The following is a 13,054-nucleotide window of genomic DNA, read 5'->3' as shown; positions in this document are numbered from 1 at the left end:
GTGAGAAGTTGATCATACTAAGCTTGAGAGATTGATGCATGATTGATTACTTGGAGCTAAAGTAACTTGTAACTCACTTGAAGCTTGAGATGAGACAGATGCATCAACTTGAATAGCATTGATAGAGGACTTGTTTTTGTTGAAGTTAGGATGGCCACACTTTTGATAGCAAAAATCAATGGTATGTCCATTTCTATTGTAGAAGGTACATACTATAGCAAAGGGTTTTCCACCATTAAAACCACATTTTCCCTTGAAATTAGGTCGATGAGTTGCATTAACCAAGATTGAGTTGTCCTCAACAACAACTATATTTTTGCGATTACTTTCTTCTTAAACCACATAGGAATAGATTCAATTGATAGATGGTAAAAGATCCATGAGCAAAACTTGAGTTTTTAAAACTGAGAATGTGTCATTCAATCATGTAACAAATTTAATAACTTGATCTTCTAATCTGTATTCTTGTGCATTGTGAATACCAGCACAACTGCATCGATGACAGCCAGGACACATTGGTAAGGGGAGATTAGAATTATGTTTTTCGCATGACCCTTTTAGCTCAAGAAAATATCCTGATACAGATTTTGAGTTTTGTTCCAAACTATTAATGGAAGATCATATTGTATTTAATCACAATCAGTTTTGGAATATCTTTCACATAAATCATCCCAAACATCGATCGCGTTTTCATGAAAAACAATAGTGGAAGCAATTTGTTCACTAACTGAGTTTATGATCCAATAATGAATAAGATGGTTGCATCTTTTCCATTAAGTGAAATTGAGATCATCTGCAGGAGGAATCTGATTGGTGCCATCGGCGAGCTTCAGCTTGTTCTTGGTGCCAAGAGCACGCTTCATTGATTTGTGCCATGCAAGATAGTTTGAACCATCAAGTTTTTGGAGTAACATTAATGGAATTAGGTCCTTCACTCGGATGAACATAGTATTCTAAATCAATATCAGCTTGATATGATGGTGCAACACGCAGATGCATGTTTGAATCGATTAAAAAAATGGAAGAATGTGAAACAAAGATGAATAAAGAAGTAGAAACACACACTACAATTCACTACATTTGATCGAAATAGAAGTTGCAGAGAAGAAAAGAACGAAGAACATGATCAATAAAGAAGAAATTGAATGAGAAGATAATGGTGTTCTGATCGGTAAAATAGCAAGCGTACTATTTTGCCTCTGTAGTAATAAAGGGAAAATTCCCCGAATATCGATCTCAAGGACTGCGTGAGATTATAGAGTTAGTCGCACTTCAATTAAACAAAAAGCCTTGGGGTTTTGGTTTTTGTGATTACAAATTAAATTGCAAATAAACTTAAAAAGGTTTAATTGGCCAAATATGAGTAACATGCCAGGGTAGGTGTGTGCATTAACATGTAACAATTCTGAACCCTTATTTCATTAACAAAGTTCAACTTATCAATTACCGGTTCTTAAGGGTATTTGCTCCTAAGTCCTTAGTGGGCAAACTTTTGAACATTGAAATCCTAATCCCAAAGTCCTTCGAAATTAGTGATCAAATCAAATATTATTATAATCAAGAACAATCCGGTTACTATAGGGTATCCCTAGTCCTAGGTGATATCTACTATAATATAATGGTATAAAAACCCTAACAATGGAGGTCAATCCTAATTGCCAGTCATGAATCAATCCAGTTGGTCCGACGAGGAAAGCATTAAAAACCTTATACCATTAAATTGAATGTAAAAGAGAAATATGTTATTGAAATTCGGAATTCAAAATCATCACAAATGTTAATCAGGGACACCCCCTAGCATTGGGGGGTTTAGCTACTCATATCATCCAAAGAAATTACAAAGATATCAAATAAAGACATTACAATAGAGATGATGAACTTTGATCTTCAATGGCTTCCGCTCATGAGAGTTCTCCGTTCTTCTCCAATTGCATAGGCTTCTTCTCTCAATCCTCCAATTCTTCGTGTCGCAAAAAGATCCCTAATTCATCTTGGAAACCCTCCTAAATAGTGCAGACTCACTTAAGTTGGTTGGAAATTCCAAAAACACCCCTGCAGGCCAACCACTGAACTAAATAATAAAAATCACTGAAATCAGCGTCATCACCCAACACGGGCCGTGTTGTGCAACACAGGCACCCGTGTTGCTTCACTGTTTTTCCTTTCTCTCAAACTTTGCTCCCAACTCTCTTCCTGACACGGCCCGTGTTGGGCAACACGGCCACCCGTGTCAGGCCTCCTGTAGCATGTTTTCTGAACTTCCTCAAAACTTCCGAGTTTCGCACTGATTTACTCCGGTTTCTCCATATGAACCTGAAAACATTAAAACATACAACCAAAGCATAAAATGACGAATAAAGAAATAAAACACTCAATAACCAAACTTAAACATACTTAAAAACAACGATAAAATATGTGTGAAAACCACTGATCAAACTCCCCCAAACTTAAACCGTTGCTTGACCTTAAGCGACAATTACAAAAGTTAATGACCTTCAAAGCACACGGTGTTCATACGTGAGATATCTGTCTGTATTGATCAAGAAACAGTGATTTGGCATTCACATGACGCGACGAGTTTTGTTACCACATTAATCCTCAAGCTCCCGTTTCGGATACCTCTTCAACTATGCTTTGCACTTAAGTCTCTTTCCGATTTTCCTCCTCTTTCATTCGGACAATCATATTAAGGCACTGCATTTCTTATAATAATCATCACCTGCATGAGACGGATCAAGGCTTCTTATTATTTTTTTTCCTGGCACCAAACTAGCAGCATTTGCTACTTTTTATTACCGATGAAATTTTCAAACCTTGCAGTTATATATTGTCCTTTTGGACGACGTTTGGGGATCAATCTCCTTTGGGCTGAATAACCGGGTGAGGGTTACCCAACTTAGCGAGCCGATTGCCTTTTACCGCCTTTTCATCATTTGGTGCCAACTTTATATCTCTTTTTTTTCTCAACCAGCCATCATGCAAGTGAATCCGAATTATGCCAGACTGTATCAATAAACTACTCGAGAAGTACTTCTCAGGAGACAAGTACTATGGTGCAAATCTACACGTTAGACTCGTATATCTTTCAGGGAACCAAGGGTGCTTAAACAAACCTCTTGTCACATTATTCCGCACTTCCTGTCCTCAAACAATCCTCGCTTCATCTCTATATACTATTCCCGATCGCTCTTTAGGATCAAAACTTCTTCAACAAAAATTTAAAATTTCGGTAAAAATTTGGGCAGAATTCACTTTATGGTTTCACATCATACCAATAACATAAAACTAACATAAAAATAAAATGCACAGAGAAGAGCCTCCCCCAAACTTGAACTAAACATTGACCTCAATGTTTCAGAACGAGTTCGAGAGAGGTGACTCACAGAGGGTAATGCACTCTCATGATCACTTCCAAGCTTTCACCAGAGACGTCCTCTTTTATTTCCTGAAAATAAAATAAACAAACAGAGAAATTAATTATTAAAACCGTGGGTTGCCTCCCACGAAGCGCTTCGTTTAACGTCGCATGGCTCGACGGTCCATTACCCTTTATTATGAAGGGTATTTCCTTTTCCAAACCTTGTTGCTTGTCACTTTCGCAACCACTAACTCATGAAGACGAAAAGCATTCACCGCTTTTCTCTTTAATTTACTTCCCACATTCTTCTTCTTTCCTTGCTCTTTCTCCTCCACCTTCTTCTTGACTTCCTTAGCTTTCTTAAGATTTTTGACAACTACATAAGATGGTTCCACCCGGGAGGCTATGCTTGGCACTTTTTCTTGGGGCTGTTTAGACTTCTTGTTCTTTTCCTCACTTTCTGTCATACCATCAGAAGTTTGATCATTCACAACCGCCCTCTGTCTTTTGACTCCTAACATCTTCAACGTTACTTCTTCATCAAAAGATTTCAGCGTCAGCGTTCCTTTTTCAATGTCGAGGTTGCAGCGGCCTGTCGACAAAAATGGCCTCCCAAGAAGGATAGGAGTTTCTTCGTCTTCCGGAATGTCCATGATGTGGAAGTCAACAGGGAATACAAATTTATTAACTTCCACTAGTACATCTTCAGCTACCCCATATGATTTCTTAACGGTGTGATCGGCGAACCTTAACTGGGTCTTACTTTCACTAATCTTTTCCAATTCAAGCTTTTTGAAAATGGACAAAGGCATTAAACTCACACTAGACCCAGAATCGAGGAGTACCTTCTTAAATGCTATATTCTTGATAGTGCATGGTATCGCCACTGCCCCAGGGTCTTTCCTCTTTATTGGGATCTTCCTTGCTGTTGAGACTATACCACACTTTTCCGTTGCAATTTTTGGTTCTCCTCTTAGTGATCTCTTTTTCCCCAACACCTCCTTCATAAATTTCTTGTACAAAGGCATGTGCTCAAGTGCTTCAAAGAATGGTAGATTTACCTCTAACTTTTTGAACAATTTAGTAAACTTCTCAAAGTCTTTCTCTCTTGAACCCTTCTTTGTCACTCTGGAGGGGAAGGGCAGTTTTATCACAGGTTCAGCGTCTTTCTTATTTTTTTCTTCATTTGGTTTAACCGGCGGTACCACAACTTCTGGCTCTTTTGGATTCTCTCTTATTTCCAAATCCACCTCTATTACCATGGGGTCATCTATTTCCTCTTTTTCTTTTTCCTTTTCAGATTCTGCTATTCTCCTACTTCTTGTAGTAACAGCATTAATCTTCTCCTGGTCTTTCGGATTTTTCACAGTTGAGCTCGGAAGGGTACCTTGTGCCTGTAGAGTGAGATGCTGTGCTATCTGCCCCACTTGAACTTCCAGATTTTTAATTGAGGCCGCAGTGTTTCTGTGGTTGTTTCTTGTTTCTTCTTGGAACTGAGAACACTGCCCAACTAATCTTTCAATGGCCACTTCCCACTCTGCCTTCTGGGTACCTTGTTGTTGTTGATCTTTCCAAGCAAAATTTGGATGATTCTTCCACCCTGGATTATAGGTGTTAGAATACGGGTTGTTTTGTCTTAGGAATTTGATTTCTTCAATCTGCTTGGGAGTAGCAAAACAGTACACCGTTTGGTGTGGGCCATTACAGATTTCACAGCTGACAGGTTGAGCTTGTTGAACTTGAGCCACCTGTTGTTTACCTATATTCATAGCCTTCAATTTCTTTTCAACTTCTGCGGCTATCGCATCTTCAACCCGAGTTTTAGAAGTCTCCAGCTTGAGATCAATGATTCCTTCCGGTTTGCTAGCACACCTGTCATACAATTCCAAATGCTCATTTGCAGCTATTGCTTCAATGATTTTGATGATGCCTGAGGCTGTTGTGAAATTTGTCGAGCCTCCAGCTGCTGTATCAATTAACTGCTTTGTTTTCATTCTAAGCCCATTGACAAATACTTGCATCTGTTCAGTCTTGTCCATATTGTGAGTGGGACATGCCACTAGAATTCTTTTGAATCTTTTGTAGGCATCTCCTAAGGGCTCACCCTCCTGCTGCTTGAAATTCAGAATGTCATACCTCTTCCTTATAAATACCGAGGCGGGAAAATACTCATTTAAGAAAGCTTTTTCCATCTCTTCCCATGATGTAATGCTGCCCGCTGGAAGGGAATAAAACCACTCTTCTGCTTCTTCTGCCAAGGTGAATGGAAACATTCTCAGCTTCTTGGCCTCTTCTGTATGACCTTCGATTTTTAAAGTTGTACTCATGGTCAGAAACCTCTGTAGGTGCTTGTTTGCATCTTCATTAACCTTTCCGGTGAAAGGCTTTCTTTCGAGCTGAGAGATGGTGCTTGGATGCAATTGAAAATTAGGAACATTCACCGGTTGGTTGACAATAGTTAGTCTTCCTCCTGGTGTGTTTCTAGCACCATAGTCTCCGAGAAGTCTCTCTGGTGGTGGTACCTCGCCCATGACTTCTTCTTCACTTTCAGAACCTGAATGAACTGTCACAACTTTTTCTTCGGATTCCAGTTTAGCTTGATGAGCCTGTCTGCGCCTGGCGTGAAAAGTCCTTTCAAAATTCTGCGTCAAAAAGAAATTCTGCTGAGGCCTTGCCTCGCATAAACAGATTAGACAATTATTAGAATGAGGAACAAAAATAATATAAAATTTTTTTCTTTTCAGAAAATAAAATTTTAGTCGCAGAGCAACAAAATTCTAATTGAAATAAAACTAAAAACTCTACAATTTTCGGCAGTCCCCGGCAACGGCGCCAAAAACTTGATCGGTAAAATAGCAAGCGTATTATTTTGCCTCTGTAGTAATAAAGGGAAAATTCCCCGAATATCGATCTCAAGGACTGCGTGAGATTATAGAGTTAGTCGCACTTCAATTAAACAAAAAGCCTTGGGGTTTTGGTTTTTGTGATTACAAATTAAATTGCAAATAAACTTAAAAAGGTTTAATTGGCCAAATATGAGTAACATGCCAGGGTAGGTGTGTGCATTAACATGTAACAATTCTGAACCCTTATTTCATTAACAAAGTTCAACTTATCAATTACCGGTTCTTAAGGGTATTTGCTCCTAAGTCCTTAGTGGGCAAACTTTTGAACATTGAAATCCTAATCCCAAAGTCCTTCGAAATTAGTGATCAAATCAAATATTATTATAATCAAGAACAATCCGGTTACTATAGGGTATCCCTAGTCCTAGGTGATATTGTAAACTCGGTTTTTTGCGAACTGACTCCTTGCTCTTTTTTTCTTTTATTTTTTGATTTTTTTATTATTGCAAGAGTCGCCACCGACTTTTATTTTATCCAAAAAAGGAAAGGCATAAAAGAACAGGAAAGACCTTTTGACAGATTTTGGGTTCGGGGGGTTGGTTATACAAAGGGAAGGTTTTAAGCACCCTTTGTATCCATGGTTATCCATGGGCTCTTAATTGCTTAGCTCACTTTTTTAAATGCTTTGTTGATTTGAAAATAGAATAAGTGAAGATGGACAATAGGTCACATAGGTCTCTGAAGAGTTTCACCGGGAATAATGCCCTTCAAATACCAGATGAAAGTTTTGAAAATAGATGAGAAGTTTTGAAAATACGTTGTTTGAAAATGGAAGTGTTTGAGCAAGCAATTAGGAGTTACTTACTCTTAATTTATAAGATCTTTCATGTACGTTAACAAAATAGACAAATAGAAAATAGCAGAAACATAAATAATATGTCCAAATGGACAAAGAGAAAATAGCAGAAATATAAATAATATGTCCAAATGGACAAAGAAAAAAAATAACAGAAATATAAATAATATGTCCAAGTGGACAAAGAAAAAATAACAGAAACATAAATAATATGTCCAAATGGACAAAGAAAAAATAACAGAAACATAAATAATATGTCCAAATGGACAAAGAAAAAATGACAGAAATATAAATAATATGTCCAAGTGGACAAAGAAAAAATAACAGAAATATAAATAATATGTCCAAGTGGACAAAGAAAAAATAACAGAAATATAAATAATATGTCCAAGTGGACAAAGAAAAAATAACAGAAACATAAATAATATGTCCAAATGGACAAAGAAAAAATAACGGAAATATAAATAATATGTCCAAATGGACAAAGAAAAAATAACAGAAACATAAATAATATGTCCAAATGGACAAAGAAAAAATAACAGAAATATAAATAATATGTCCAAATGGACAAAGAAAAAATAACAGAAACATAAATAATAAATAATAAATAATAAAATAAAGCATAAAGCAAGAAATATAAAGAACAATATAATAAAATGCGAAAATTAAAGTCAATTGTTAGTATGTTAGCACATGAATCATCTTGAAGCTAGTCAAGTATATTCACGATGTTAGTGAAGATCGATGGTGAGTGAATGATGATCTCGGATTTAAAGTTAATGAAAATTTATCAGAAGCTTGATAGAATCATAGCGACTACACGATAAATTTCCAAAAGAAGTCTTAAATCAACTGCATACAATCTCTGCCATATTTGATCTTTTATTCCAAGTCGGGACAAAGAAAAAAGGATAAGAAATAATATCAAATAATATACAAAAATAAATATAAAACAAATTAAACTTAATTCATTTTTTGTGATTTTCTTGGAATTGATTTTAAGTTAATTAACAAGCTAATTAAACAAATAATTATACAAATAATTAAACTTAACAAGAAAAATAAATCTAGTTATGTATAAAATTAGTATATAATATATAAACCTAATTTAACAAAATAAAATATTTTTTTCGAATTTTTTGATAGGTTAGAAATAATTTAAAAAAAAGCAAATATATACATAATTACTAATTAATTAAGCAAAATGAATTAACTATGAATAAAAATAAAATATTTTTATGTCAAATATTAGATTATAAAAATATAAACCTAAATCTAAAAGGAAAATATTTTTGGAGTTTTTGATTGGTTGAAAATAATTAAAAAGCAATATTTACATAATTACTAATTAATTAAGCAAAATAAATTAATTATGAAAAGAAATTAAATATTTTTAGGTTAAAAATTAAATAAACATTTTATCAACTTAAAACTAAAATTAAAACTTTTTTTTTGAGAAATTGAAAATATGCATAAATATGGAGTTTTTAATTCATGAACTCTTAACACTACTACATATTAAAAATTACATTGTACTTACTCTATGATGTCCCAAGAGTGGAATAGAGTGATTGAAATTGATTGAAGGTGGCTATTTGAATGAGCCTTGATTTTTTACAAGTTTCTTGAAACTTTTGAAAAATATAAAATGCTTAAACTATGGCTTTGGTGTTTGTTGTTGTTCTTTCTCTTTTGCTCCTCTTTTTTTCCTCCCCCTTGAATGAAGAAAATGAAGTTCTATTTATAGGCAAAGAGTTTGATCTTGGAAGCCTTGCAAGTGGAAATTGTCATGATTGATTTTGTGGAAAAAATATGATAATGGAATATTTTCAATGAGTGTATTTCTTAACCATGGTTAAAACACTCAAGTATTATTCTCTTCAACCTTGCAATAATATATTTAAGCATCTTGAATTGGTCTTGATTGGCAACCATAAGCATCTTTGATAATATCTTTGAATTATCTCACTTTAATTAAACTTTAAATGAATAAAATTTAATTAAAATGAAATAAAAATGTCATGAATCATGGATGGGTCGTGGATGCCCTTTAAACATATGAGAATCAAGATTGAATCACAAAAGAATTGGCCTTTTTGAAAAAAAATCAAATTTTGGTCATTACTTGTTTCATGCATTTTTCCAAAAAAGGTCAACTTCATCAAGGCATATCTCCCTCAATTTTGATCCTATGAAAGTGTTCTTAAACTTTTTGGAAATCCCAAGATGTCCTCTACAAGCCACTTTGGAAGCGTTTTTGCATTTGGAGAAGTTATTTTGATGATATGGGCTTTGACAAAAAACTGCTTTTTGTTGACTTTCAAAATGACCCGTAATGTTTTGGCTTATATCTCTTAGGCGGAAGCATTTCTTGACCTTGGTCCCAACATCAAAGTTGTAGAGAATTGAATTTCCTTGAGGATGAGCTTTGGTTGGAATTTTTCTGATAAATTATGAGAGAGTTATGGTCGGTCAAAGTTTAGTTGACTTTTAGGTAAAAAACTCTAATTTTGCAATTTTGAGTTTTGTCGATTTCTGAACTTTTCTTGATGAATTATAATCAACCATTGATCACATGATGAATCTTTTGAAAAAATATGGATGTTGACAAAAAATTGCATTTTTGACTGTCTGTTGACTTTTTGGTCAAACTGGTCGTCTGTTGACTGTTTGAGCTGTTGACTGTGCGTCTGAGCGAATCGGAGTTTGAAAATTTGTCTGGTGGTATTTTGAGACATATGGAGATCCATGAAATCCATTTGAGGTCTCAAAAACTCGTTCTCCTGAAAAAAAACAAAAACCCTAGTTAGGGACTGTTTGTGTAGGAGACAGTTAGGCGTACCTGATTTTTGTGCAGTGTTGAGTCTCTGTTGACCACGTGATTATCAGAAGACTTCTAGAACAAAATCTTGGAAATTTGAAGTGCAAAAAAATTGATTTGAATGATGGTACAAACACGGAGAATTGCGCTGATAGCGGGTTTGACTGGTAACTAGCTGTCCGGGTATTAACGTAACAGTTAAAGTGAAAATTCAACAGTTAAAGTTAATTTTTTTCTTTTTTTGTTTTTGTTGTGTCAATGGTGAAAAATTTATTTACCTGAGCTGTTAGAAAAACACAAACATAATAAATAAATAAAATATACTGTACGCGAACGAAATTACCGATAATAACCTTGAAAAAAAAATATTTAATGCACAGAAAAATAAATATTTAACACACATAATATTATCTTGATAATTAAACTACCGTACGACAGATAGTACAACATTTAATACTAACAGTACAAATATTACATAATATAATGAACAGTACGACAAATAAAATAAACGGTACACTATTTGAAAGCGACAAATACAACAAACTTTAAAAATGACGATTAATAATCCATGCTATGAACAACAGAAAATAGATGATCGGAAGTGTAACCATCGCAGGTCCGCATTTTTCAGGACTATGCAGACAGAAGAAGGACATGATCACCGTAAAAATAGTGATGACTATAAGAAAAAGTGTATCCATCCACTTTGCCATTTTTGCCGAGGAAGAAGAGAAAATAATTATGAGATAGAAGTTTGAGAAATTTGGGAGATGAGTGAAATTTGATGTGAGAATTTATGGAAAAAATGAGGAGTATTTATAGAGTGAAAAGAGAGAGATAGAGACGTTGGGAGTGGAGTGTACCGTTTGAATAGTAGTAGGATTTGAAAAAAAAAAAGTATGGTAAGTTTTGAAAAGAAAAAGGGTATAGAATAAAGCTAGGATTTGATTTTTTGAAAAAAAAAATTTGAAAAGAAAGAAAGAGATTTTGAAAAAAATAATATAGTATAAAAATAAAAATTAGTGGGAAATAAAACCAATAATAATTTAATTGTTACCAGTATAATCTGAAACCCAGACTCCGCGCCTGCAAATTTTAATTCTGCACGAACTGCGTCAGCATTATTTATCTGAAAATAAATCTCAAATAAACAGTGTATGAAGTGATAAACAGTATTTGGCGTTTATGAAAGGATAAATTTAACAGCGAACCAAAATACTGTATAAAAAAATTCTAAAAATTGAGTATTCATAAAATCAGGATATTTATGAAATAAAAATCCAAGATTGTATAAAAATCCAAATTTTTAGACAGAAGTCTGTTGACTTCTTTTTTTTTTTAAAAACGCAGGCAAATTTTGGGGTATAACAATAATGATCATAACACTTAGAAAATGATGGGATCTCAGAGGTCAAAAATTGGGGTGCAACAGATATCTACTATAATATAATGGTATAAAAACCCTAACAATGGAGGTCAATCCTAATTGTCAGTCATGAATCAATCCAGTTGGTCCGACGAGGAAAGCATTAAAAACCTTATACCATTAAATTGAATGTAAAAGAGAAATATGTTATTGAAATTCGGAATTCAAAATCATCACAAATGTTAATCAGGGACACCCCCTAGCATTGGGGGGTTTAGCTACTCATATCATTCAAAGAAATTACAAAGATATCAAATAAAGACATTACAATAGAGATGATGAACTTTGATCTTCAATGGCTTCCGCTCATGAGAGTTCTCCGTTCTTCTCCAATTGCATAGGCTTCTTCTCTCAATCCTCCAATTCTTCGTGTCGCAAAAAGATCCCTAATTCATCTTGGAAACCCTCCTAAATAGTGCAGACTCACTTAAGTTGGTTGGAAATTCCAAAAACACCCCTGCAGGCCAACCACTGAACTAAATAATAAAAATCACTGAAATCAGCGTCATCACCCAACACGGGCCGTGTTGTGCAACACGGGCACCCGTGTTGCTTCACTGTTTTTCCTTTCTCTCAAACTTTGCTCCCAACTCTCTTCCTGACACGGCCCGTGTTGGGCAACACGGCCACCCGTGTCAGGCTTCCTGTAGCATGTTTTCTGAACTTCCTCAAAACTTCCGAGTTTCGCACTGATTTACTCCGGTTTCTCCATATGAACCTGAAAACATTAAAACATACAACCAAAGCATAAAATGACGAATAAAGAAATAAAACACTCAATAACCAAACTTAAACATACTTAAAAACAACGATAAAATATGTGTGAAAACCACTGATCATGTTCATTGAATCTAGTGATACCATATTGAAGTATTCAAAATGAACATATGAATGATAACTTTCTCATTGATTATTGAACCGGTAAAATCAATAGTTACATGCATGATGAGTTACTTACATGATAAGCTATAATGCACCACACATATAGTACTATTGTTTTTAATACACAAGTAACTGACTTTCAACCATAATAACTAACTTCCAATCTACTGGTGTTAGTTAGTTATTGACAACTTACTTGGTTTCTTCTCCTTTTTATCGTTAGTGTTTGTTAATTCATCTTCATTTGCATGATTTAACACTACAATGACTCTCAATTTGACTGATAATCGGTGTTTTTACACGTTAGAGTGTTACCATTTTTGTAACACTGCACATTGCAGTGCTTGGTTAAATGGGTGGACAAGACTCGTTCACCCGTCCAAAAACCATAAAAACGAAAAAAAATTGAAGGTAAATGGGCGGTTTGGGTCGGTCAACGGGTTGACAGCTTGTAAAACATGGTTTCACTCAGGTCAAAACGGATAGAAGCAGATTGAAATTCTAAACTCATGGGTACCCGCACCCTCCCAGAAATGCACTACAGTAATGCTGAAATTCATTCATAGTATCAATTAATTTCTCTTTTATTAGAGTATTAAAGACAATGGATATTATTTTAATGAAATAATCAATGCCTATAGTTATAGGCTATAAAGACTGAAATATGGCAGAAGGTTACGTGAACTAGTACAGCTATATACAACTAGTATTAGTGCAAGTTTGGTTTGACTTGACCAAAAGCAATTCTATAGGTGTAGAATTGATTCTGAATGATTTTAAGATGTTTGGTTAGACAAAAACATAATTGATTCTGACTCTAGAATTGATTCTACTTGAAGCTAGAACTTGTAGCTTCTGCCTCCAG

This window comes from Vicia villosa, linkage group LG1, assembly GCF_029867415.1.
Source record: "Vicia villosa cultivar HV-30 ecotype Madison, WI linkage group LG1, Vvil1.0, whole genome shotgun sequence".
Lineage (NCBI taxonomy): Eukaryota > Viridiplantae > Streptophyta > Magnoliopsida > Fabales > Fabaceae > Vicia > Vicia villosa.
This window is presented reverse-complemented; position numbering follows the sequence as displayed.